Raw genomic sequence first — 9,852 nt, 5'->3', positions numbered from 1 at the left:
ACAAAACGTTGTTAAGTATTCAATTAATTTTAATTTACATTACCTATTGTACTTTCTAAATTGTAAAGCAGCTAACAATTATAGTAAGATCTTATAAATAACTAACACAACAAGTAAAACATTTTAAATGTATTTTCTTTATTATTACAAATATTTTTTATGCATAATATAATAGTTAATATCTAATAAATACATAATGATCTGATAATCAAATTATAAGTACAGTCTCAAATTGAAAGTAAGAAAAACAGAAAATATAGAGAGAACTATAGGGATATAACAGAAAGATGTGAAAAATGGAGAAGGACAGTAAAAAAGTTACAAATTTAAATAATGTTGCCGCAATTTCTGTTTAAATGAATTTATTACATTATTATATATATTAGGCATACGACTAGCCTTATGACTGTTACTTTTTTTTTAATCTATACATCTATACATGTAAATAAAATTGGAGTGTCTGTTTGTAATATTGAAATAACCGTTTTTACTACTTGCATATGAATATAAATCCGGTACATACACCAAAATAACATATTTTACAAGTTTTGTCTGTCTGTCTGTCTGTTTGTTCCGGCTAATCTCTGAAATAGCTGGACCGATTTTGACGGGACTTTTTTTGGCAAGTAGCTGATGTAATAAGGAGTAACTTACGCTACTGTTATTTTAGAAAAATAAAATAAAATTTCACGCGGACGAAGTCGCTGGGGCCAGCTAGTCTATAGATATACCGAGATTTAATATTTAAGTTGCTATTATGTTGTTGACAAAATTTTACTGTAATGTTACTATTACGTTATCCTACACAATTTGTATTATTTTGGATGAATAAATAAATAAATAAATAATAATCTATACATCTATACATATAAATAAAATTGGAGTGTCTGTTTGTAATATTGAAATAACCGTTTTTTACTACATGCATATGAATATATATAAGGTACATATACCAAAATAACAATTTTTATAATTTTAGTCTGTCTGTCTGTCGGTCTGTTTGTTCCGGCTAATCTCTGAAATGGCTGGACCGATTTTGACGGTACTTCTTTTTGGCAGGTAGCTGATTTATAAGGAGTAACTTAGGTTACTTTTATTTTAGAAAAATAAAGTTTAATTCCACGCGGACGAAGTCGCGGGAACAGCTTGTTTTTAATAAAAACATCTTTTTTGTGGTACTTGAGAATGTTGAAGCCTGTTGTTTGTAATATTGAAATAACCGTTTTTTACTACTTGCATATGAATATAAATACGGTACATACACCAAAATAACATATTTTACAATTTTTGTCCGTCTGTCTGTTTGTTCCGGCTAATCTCTGAAATGGCTGGACCGATTTTGACGGGACTTTTTTTGGCAGGTAGCTGATGTAATAAGGCTACTACCTAGTAACTTAGGCTACTTTTATTTTAGAAAAATAAAGTTAAAAACCACGTGGACGAAGTCGCGGGAACAGCTACTGTATAATATATTAGAGATACCTACGTGTTTTTTTATTGATGACTAGCTGTACACGGGATTTCGTCCGTGTGGAATTTAACTTTATTTTTCTAAAATATAAGAAGTTAAATTCCACGCGGTACAGCTAGTTGTCGGTAGTCTAGCGATTTAGCTAGCACACTGCTTTGATTCCTGCTTGGTGGTCGAGGGTTCGATTCCTCGCACGCTGCAAACATTTGTATTCATGAGTATGATTGTTTGTAACGGTCTGGGTGTTTTCTATGTATAGATAATATATATGTATTTACGAAAAAAAATCTTTGTATTTATATCAGTTGTCTAGTACCCATAACATAATCTTCAGCTAGCTTAACTTGGGTCTAGATGAAGCTGTGTGAATTGTCCTGAGATTACTATTATTACTATAATAAATCTTTTCAAATCAGCCGATGTTTATTTTTGCCATAATACGTGCTGTTACCATGTGATAATATTACGTACGTACTTATTAAACTATTAACTTATTATTAAATTATTAACTATTTATACTGTTTTAAATGTGATGCGTTCATTATTTATATTTCCTTTGAATTAAAGACAAATGTATATATATATATATATATATATACATTTATATAAACTTGCACACTTAGTTGATCCAGCCACGATCCGTAGATATTGCTGATTCCACTGTCTCTCTCTTTCTATCACTATCTTTGTATTCTAATATGCGATGTTGCCGTTCCGGCATGGTCTCGGCCGGAACGGCAACATCGCATATGTTGCGCGTTGTTGCCAAATGTATTCGTCGATAGTAGTAGATACCTATACGCGATATATATTTTTTCAACAATTTCCTGCAATAGTGAATCCGTATCGGCAATTTTTTTAAATGCACAAAGATTTTTTGGCTCTGAATATATTTAAAAATCATTTACTTGTGTGTTGATGAATTTATATACTAGTACATGAAGTACCTAATACTTGTTTTGATTTGAATAGGTAGCGATATTATGAATTTATTATACGTAATCTAAAGATTTTGACGAAATAAAAGTAATTAGTTATCTGTTAACCTTGACTTCATGCTGGCACCAGTATTATCAGATGATGAACATACTCTTCGAAAACTTATGTACAGCAGAAATATCGTGTTTGGACTCATTAGATAGGTCTCGATGAATAGAGTTTAAAAAACTTAAAATAAATGGTAAATTAGAAATAATGTATAAATACCCCTTACGTAAAATTCAACCACTTTAAACTTAATAATAATAATAATTAGGAAAAGAGAAAAGCTATACATGTACTGAAAGTAATTGATGTCTTCCACACAATATTTTCACTATTAAACAACTCTGTTTGTTCAGTAAAAGTGTAAATACACTGGTAACCTTTAATCATATTTTATATGCAAACATTACATATACAAACCCTAAAGTTTTATTTCAGAATAGCCAGTAGTTTTGAAGAAATAAGTCTTTGAAATTGTACGTGTAACTTATATATATACTAGTTTTTTCACCATAACAAACAACACCAATATGGCCTAGTTAGTAGTTTACCTGTGTACCAATTAATAATAATAGTAATCTCAGGACAATTCACACAGCTTCATCTAGACCCAAGTTAAGCTAGCTGAAGATTATGTTATGGGTACTAGACAACTGATATAAATACAAAGATTTTTTTCGTAAATACATATATATTATCTATACATAGAAAACACCCAGACCGTTACAAACAATCCTACTCACGAATACAAATGTTTGCAGCGTGCGAGGAATCGAACCCTCGACCACCAAGCAGGAATCAAAGCAGTGTGCTAGCTAAATCGCTAGACTACCGACAACTAGCTGTACCGCGTGGAATTTAACTTCTTATATTTTAGAAAAATAAAGTTAAATTCCACACGGACGAAATCCCGTGTACAGCTAGTCATCAATAAAAAAACACGTAGGTATCTCTAATATATTATACAGTAGCTGTTCCCGCGACTTCGTCCACGTGGTTTTTAACTTTATTTTTCTAAAATAAAAGTAGCCTAAGTTACTAGGTAGTAGCCTTATTACATCAGCTACCTGCCAAAAAAAGTCCCGTCAAAATCGGTCCAGCCATTTCAGAGATTAGCCGGAACAAACAGACAGACGGACAAAAATTGTAAAATATGTTATTTTGGTGTATTATGTACCGTATTTATATTCATATGCAAGTAGTAAAAAACGGTTATTTCAATATTACAAACAACAGGCTTCAACATTCTCAAGTACCACAAAAAAGATGTTTTTATTAAAAACAAGCTGTTCCCGCGACTTCGTCCGCGTGGAATTAAACTTTATTTTTCTAAAATAAAAGTAACCTAAGTTACTCCTTATAAATCAGCTACCTGCCAAAAAGAAGTACCGTCAAAATCGGTCCAGCCATTTCAGAGATTAGCCGGAACAAACAGACCGACAGACAGACAGACTAAAATTATAAAAATTGTTATTTTGGTATATGTACCTTATATATATTCATATGCATGTAGTAAAAAACGGTTATTTCAATATTACAAACAGACACTCCAATTTTATTTATATGTATAGATGTATAGATTATTATTTATTTATTTATTTATTCATCCAAAATAATACAAATTGTGTAGGATAACGTAATAGTAACATTACAGTAAAATTTTGTCAACAACATAATAGCAACTTAAATATTAAATCTCGGTATATCTATAGACTAGTTGGCCCCAGCGACTTCGTCCGCGTGAAATTTTATTTTATTTTTCTAAAATAACAGTAGCGTAAGTTACTCCTTATTACATCAGCTACTTGCCAAAAAAAGTCCCGTCAAAATCGGTCCAGCTATTTCAGAGATTAGCCGGAACAAACAGACAGACAGACAGACAAAACTTGTAAAATATGTTATTTTGGTGTATGTACCGGATTTATATTCATATGCAAGTAGTAAAAACGGTTATTTCAATATTACAAACAGACACTCCAATTTTATTTACATGTATAGATGTATAGATTAAAAAAAAAAGTAACAGTCATAAGGCTAGTCGTATGCCTAATATATATAATAATGTAATAAATTCATTTAAACAGAAATTGCGGGAATATTATTTAAATTTGTAACTTTTTTACTGTCCTTCTCCTTTTTTAACATCTTTCTGTTATATCCCTATAGTTCTCTCTATATTTTCTGTTTTTCTTACTTTCAATTTGAGACTGTACTTATAATTTGATTATCGGGTCATTATGTATTTATTTATACATTTATGGGTTATATATTTATGTATGTATATTGTTATTTTTTTATAGAAATGTATATTTTGCTTTGTATTTATATATCTTTTTTTGACATTTCTTATTTATATTAGTGCACCGCCAATAATCTTTCGCTGCACCACTCATGGTTGCCTGGTAAATAACGCGGCAAGATATTAAGTCCGCCACATGTACAAATTTTTTTGTGCATTAAAGTTAAATAAATAAAAAAAATACAATACTGTTTAATGAAAATGCGTATTGTCTAGTGCTTTGAGATGTATCAAAATAAGGTCAACAAAAAAGTCCGTGATGGTATATGTCTATCTCTCAAGGATAACCAACAATAACCATTTTTTATCTTTTACATTTTACGGGAATTTTTTTTATCGTATGTTTCCCTTAAAATCATGTAAACTATGCTATTATGTCATAATCTAAAGAAATAATAATATTTTATAGTGAAATATCCACTATAAAATAGTAATGTAAGTAGCAATGTAATTCGTTACGCGCGAATCAGCTGTTATAAGGTCAAAGGTCGGTGCACCCCGCGTATTTGATAAATAGTGCTTCTCTGGATGTCTTTAAGAGAAAATGGCAGTATGTACGTGTATATGTACAAGTCCTTAAGTGTTAAGTTTTTCAAATGTACAATAAAGAATAAATATTTTTAAGTACAGTACTTACGTACATTAATATAATACCTACTTTTTACTTGTATCTATTGTCATCAAAATTAAATTATAAGTTCTTAACTTGACCACGACTATGTGACCCTCTCTTGGCGCCAAAACGAGTGAAAAAATGAACAGCATACGACGACGACGCATACCTATAGAGTGGAGCAACTGCTTATTCAGTTTTATTCAACTATTTAGTCCCTCCACCGTTACAATGAATGGAGGCGGATATTACAATGTATGTAGCATTGCGAATATAAAATATCTAGATTAGGTATAATAAATTCATAATTGATAGACCGTTACGGTATCAGAGCCAAAAAGTCTTCTTTCTTTATTTATGTACTGTTAGATGCGACATCGACTTTGTTTTATACTACACTATGTAATGATTGATATACCTATGTAAAATAAATAAAATATCTGAGGTTTGGACAAAAATTCAAAAGGTACTTTATTTTGAAAAAGTATTTTGAAAATACCTATTTTGCATTTAGTATTTGAAATACAAAACTATTTTTGTTTTTAGAGTGACATTTCTATGAATTCACTGTCGATAGCGAGCGGTGCGATGGAAAAAGATAACCGTTTATAAAAATATAATAAATAGCGCTGGACAATTAACACAGACTGATACTGAACTGATATAAATAGATATTTTTATCTTGTAAATACATATATAATATACATATAAAACACCCAGACCGATGAAATCAATCGATGACCGATGAGTACATATGTTTGCACCGTGCGAGAAATCGAACCCGCGACCATCGGATGTAAAGCGGTGTGACCACCGAGGCAGTCGAAATACATAAATAATCTTATGAATTTAATTTATTCTAATTTGTTTGTGTGCGCGGGGTGCGGTGTACGGTGCTCCCCCCTGCCTCCACCGTTGCTGGAGCTTGCATGTATGGAGCATTGCGAATATAAAATATCTAGATTAGTAAATTAATAAATTCATAATTGATAGACCGTTACGGTATCTATATATATTCGGATTAAAATAAGTATCGCAGTAAGGACCAGTATATAAAGTGATCAACACAATTAATTGATTTTTGAAATATATATACAGAGCCAAAAAGTCTTTGTGTATTCAAAAAATATCTAATTTGTTTGTGTGCGCGGGGTGCGGTGTACGGTGCTCCCCCCTGCAACGGTGGAGTTACTATGTATGGAGCATTGCGAATATAAAATATCTACATTAGTAAATTAATAAATTAATAATTGAAAGACCGTTACGGTATCTATATATATTCGGATGAAAATAAGTATCGCAGTAAGGACGAGTATATAAAGTGATCAACATAATTAATTGATTTTTGAAATATATTCAGAGCCAAAAAGTCTTTGTGTATACCAAAAATTTAGCCGTTCGGAGCCAGTCATGCACGAATTATTAGTAAAAAATGTGTCGAGTATATCGTACTATCGACGAATATATATGGCCACATCGCAAAATAGAATGCGACGTTGCCATACCGCCTGAGATATACGCGATAGGAGTCAAGTTATTCAGTGCAAAAGGTGGAATCGGCAAGTGTTTAGGTTGTGGCGTGATCAACAAAGTGCCCAAAGAGGTGTTTATATATATATATATATATATAACACAAAGACTTTTTGGCTCTGAATATATTTCAAAAATCAATTAATTATGTTGATCACTTTATATACTCGTCCTTACTGCGATACTTATTTACATCCGAATATATATAGATACCGTAACGGTCTATCAATTATGAATTTATTAATTTACTAATGTAGATATTTTATATTCGCAATGCTCCATACATAGTAACTCCACCGTTGCAGGGGGAGCACCGTACACCGCACCCCGCGCACACAAACAAATTAGATATTTTTGAATACACAAAGACTTTTTGGCTCTGTATATATATTTCAAAAATCAATTAATTGTGTTGATCACTTTATATACTGGTCCTTACTGCGATACTTATTTTAATCCGAATATATATAGATACCGTAACGGTCTATCAATTATGAATTTACTAATCTAGATATTTTATATTCGCAATGTTCCATACATGCAAGCTCCAGCAACGGTGGAGGCAGGGGAGGCAGGAGGGACCGTACACCGCACCCCACGCACACAAACAAATTAGAATAAATTAAATTCATAAGATTATTCATATATTTCGACTGCCTCGGTGGTCACACCGCTTTACATCCGATGGTCGCGGGTTCGATTTCTCGCACGGTGCAAACATTTGTACTCATCGGTCATCGATTGTTTTCATCGGTCTGGCTGTTTTATATCTATTTACAAAATAAAAATATCTATTTATATCAGTTCAGTATCAGTCTGTGTTAATTGTCCAGGGCTATTTATTATATTTTTATAAACGGTTATCTTTTTCCATCGCACCGCTCGCTATCGACAGTGCATTCATAGAAATGTCACTCTAAAAACAAAAATAGTTTTGTGTTTTGTATTTCAAATACTAAATGCAAAATAGGTATTTTCAGAATACTTTTTCAAATTAAAGTACCTTTTGAATTTTTGTCTAAACCTCAGATATTTTATTTATTTTAGGTATATCAATCATTACATAGTGTAGTACAAAACAAAGTCGCTGTCGCATCTAACAGTACATAAACAAAGAAAGAAGACTTTTTGGCTCTGATACCGTAACGGCCTATCAATTATGAATTTATTATACCTAATCTAGATATTTTATATTCGCAATGCTACATACATTCTAATATCTGCCTCCATTCATTGTAACGGTGGAGGGACTAAATAGTTGAATAAAACTGAATAAGCACTTGCTCCACTCTATAGGTACTGCGTCGTCGTCGTATGCTGTTCATTTTTTCACTCGTTTTGGCGCCAAGAGAGGGTCACATAGTCGTGGTCAAGTTAAGAACTTATAATTTAATTTTGATGACAATAGATACAAGTAAAAAAAGTAGGTATTATATTAATGTACGTAAGTACTGTACTTAAAAATATTTATTCTTTATTGTACATTTGAAAAACTTAACACTTAAGGACTTGTACATATACACGTACATACTGCCATTTTCTCTTAAAGACATCCAGAGAAGCACTATTTATCAAATACGCGGGGTGCACCGACCTTTGACCTTATAACAGCTGATTCGCGCGTAACGAATTACATTGTTATTACTTTTTGTATTTTATAGTGGATATGTCACTATAAAATATTATTATTTCTTTAGATTATGACATAATAACATAGTTTACATGATTTTATGGGAAACATACGATAAAAAAAATTCCCGTAAAATGTATAGGATAAAAAATGGTTATTGTTGGTTATCCTTAAGAGATATATACCATCATGGACTTTTTTGTTGACCTTATTTTTATACATCTCTAAGCACTAGACAATACGCATTTTCATAAAACAGTATAGTATTTTTTTATTTCTTTAACTTTAATGCACAAAAAAATTTGTACATGTGGCGGACTTAATATTCTTGCCGCGTTATTTACCAGGCAACCATGAGTTGTGCAGCGAAAGATTATTGGCGGTGCACTAATATAAATAAGAAATGTCAAAAAAAATATATAAAATACAAAGCAAAATATACATTTCTATAAAAAAATAACAATATACATACATAATATATATAACCCATAAATGTATAAATAAATACATAATGATCTGATAATCAAATTATAAGTATAGTTTCAAATTGAAAGTAAGAAAAAAATATATAGAGAGAACTATAGGTAAAAAACAGAAAGATGTGAAAAAGGAGAAGGACAGTAAAAAATTTACAAATTTAAATAATGTTGCCGCAATTTCTGTTTAAATGAATTTATTACATTATTATATATATTAGGCATACGACTAGCCTTATGACTGTTTACTTTTTTTTTAATCCTATACATCTATACATGTAAATAAAATTGGAGTGTCTGTTTGTAATATTGAAATAACCGTTTTTACTACATGCGTATAAATATAATATAAATACGGTACATACACCAAAATAACATATTTTACAAGTTTTGTCTGTCTGTCTGTCTGTTTGTTCAGGCTAATCTCTGAAATAGCTGGACCGATTTTGACGGGACTTTTTTTGGCAGGTAGCTGATGTAATAAGGAGTAACTTACGCTACTGTTATTTTAGAAAAATAAAAATAAAATTTCACACGGACGAAGTCGCTAGGGCCAACTGGTCTATAGATATACCGAGATTTAATATTTAAGTTGCTATTATGTTGTTGACAAAATTTTACTGTAATGTTATATTACGTTATCCTACACAATTTGTATTATTTTGGATGAATAAATAGTAATAATACGTAATCTATAAAAATACTACCATTTAATAAAAATTGGGGTATCTATTTGTAATATTGAAATAACCGTTTTTTACTACATGCATATGAATATATATAAGGTACATATAAAAATAACAATTTTTATAATTTTTGTCTGTCTGTTTTTTGTTATTGATTTATATT

The sequence above is a fragment of the Achroia grisella genome, unplaced genomic scaffold (genome assembly GCF_030625045.1).
Source record: "Achroia grisella isolate CSIRO2021 unplaced genomic scaffold, CSIRO_AGI_Agris_v1 utg512, whole genome shotgun sequence".
NCBI classification, from domain to species: Eukaryota; Metazoa; Arthropoda; class Insecta; order Lepidoptera; family Pyralidae; genus Achroia; species Achroia grisella.
Note: the sequence above shows the minus strand (reverse complement) of the source record.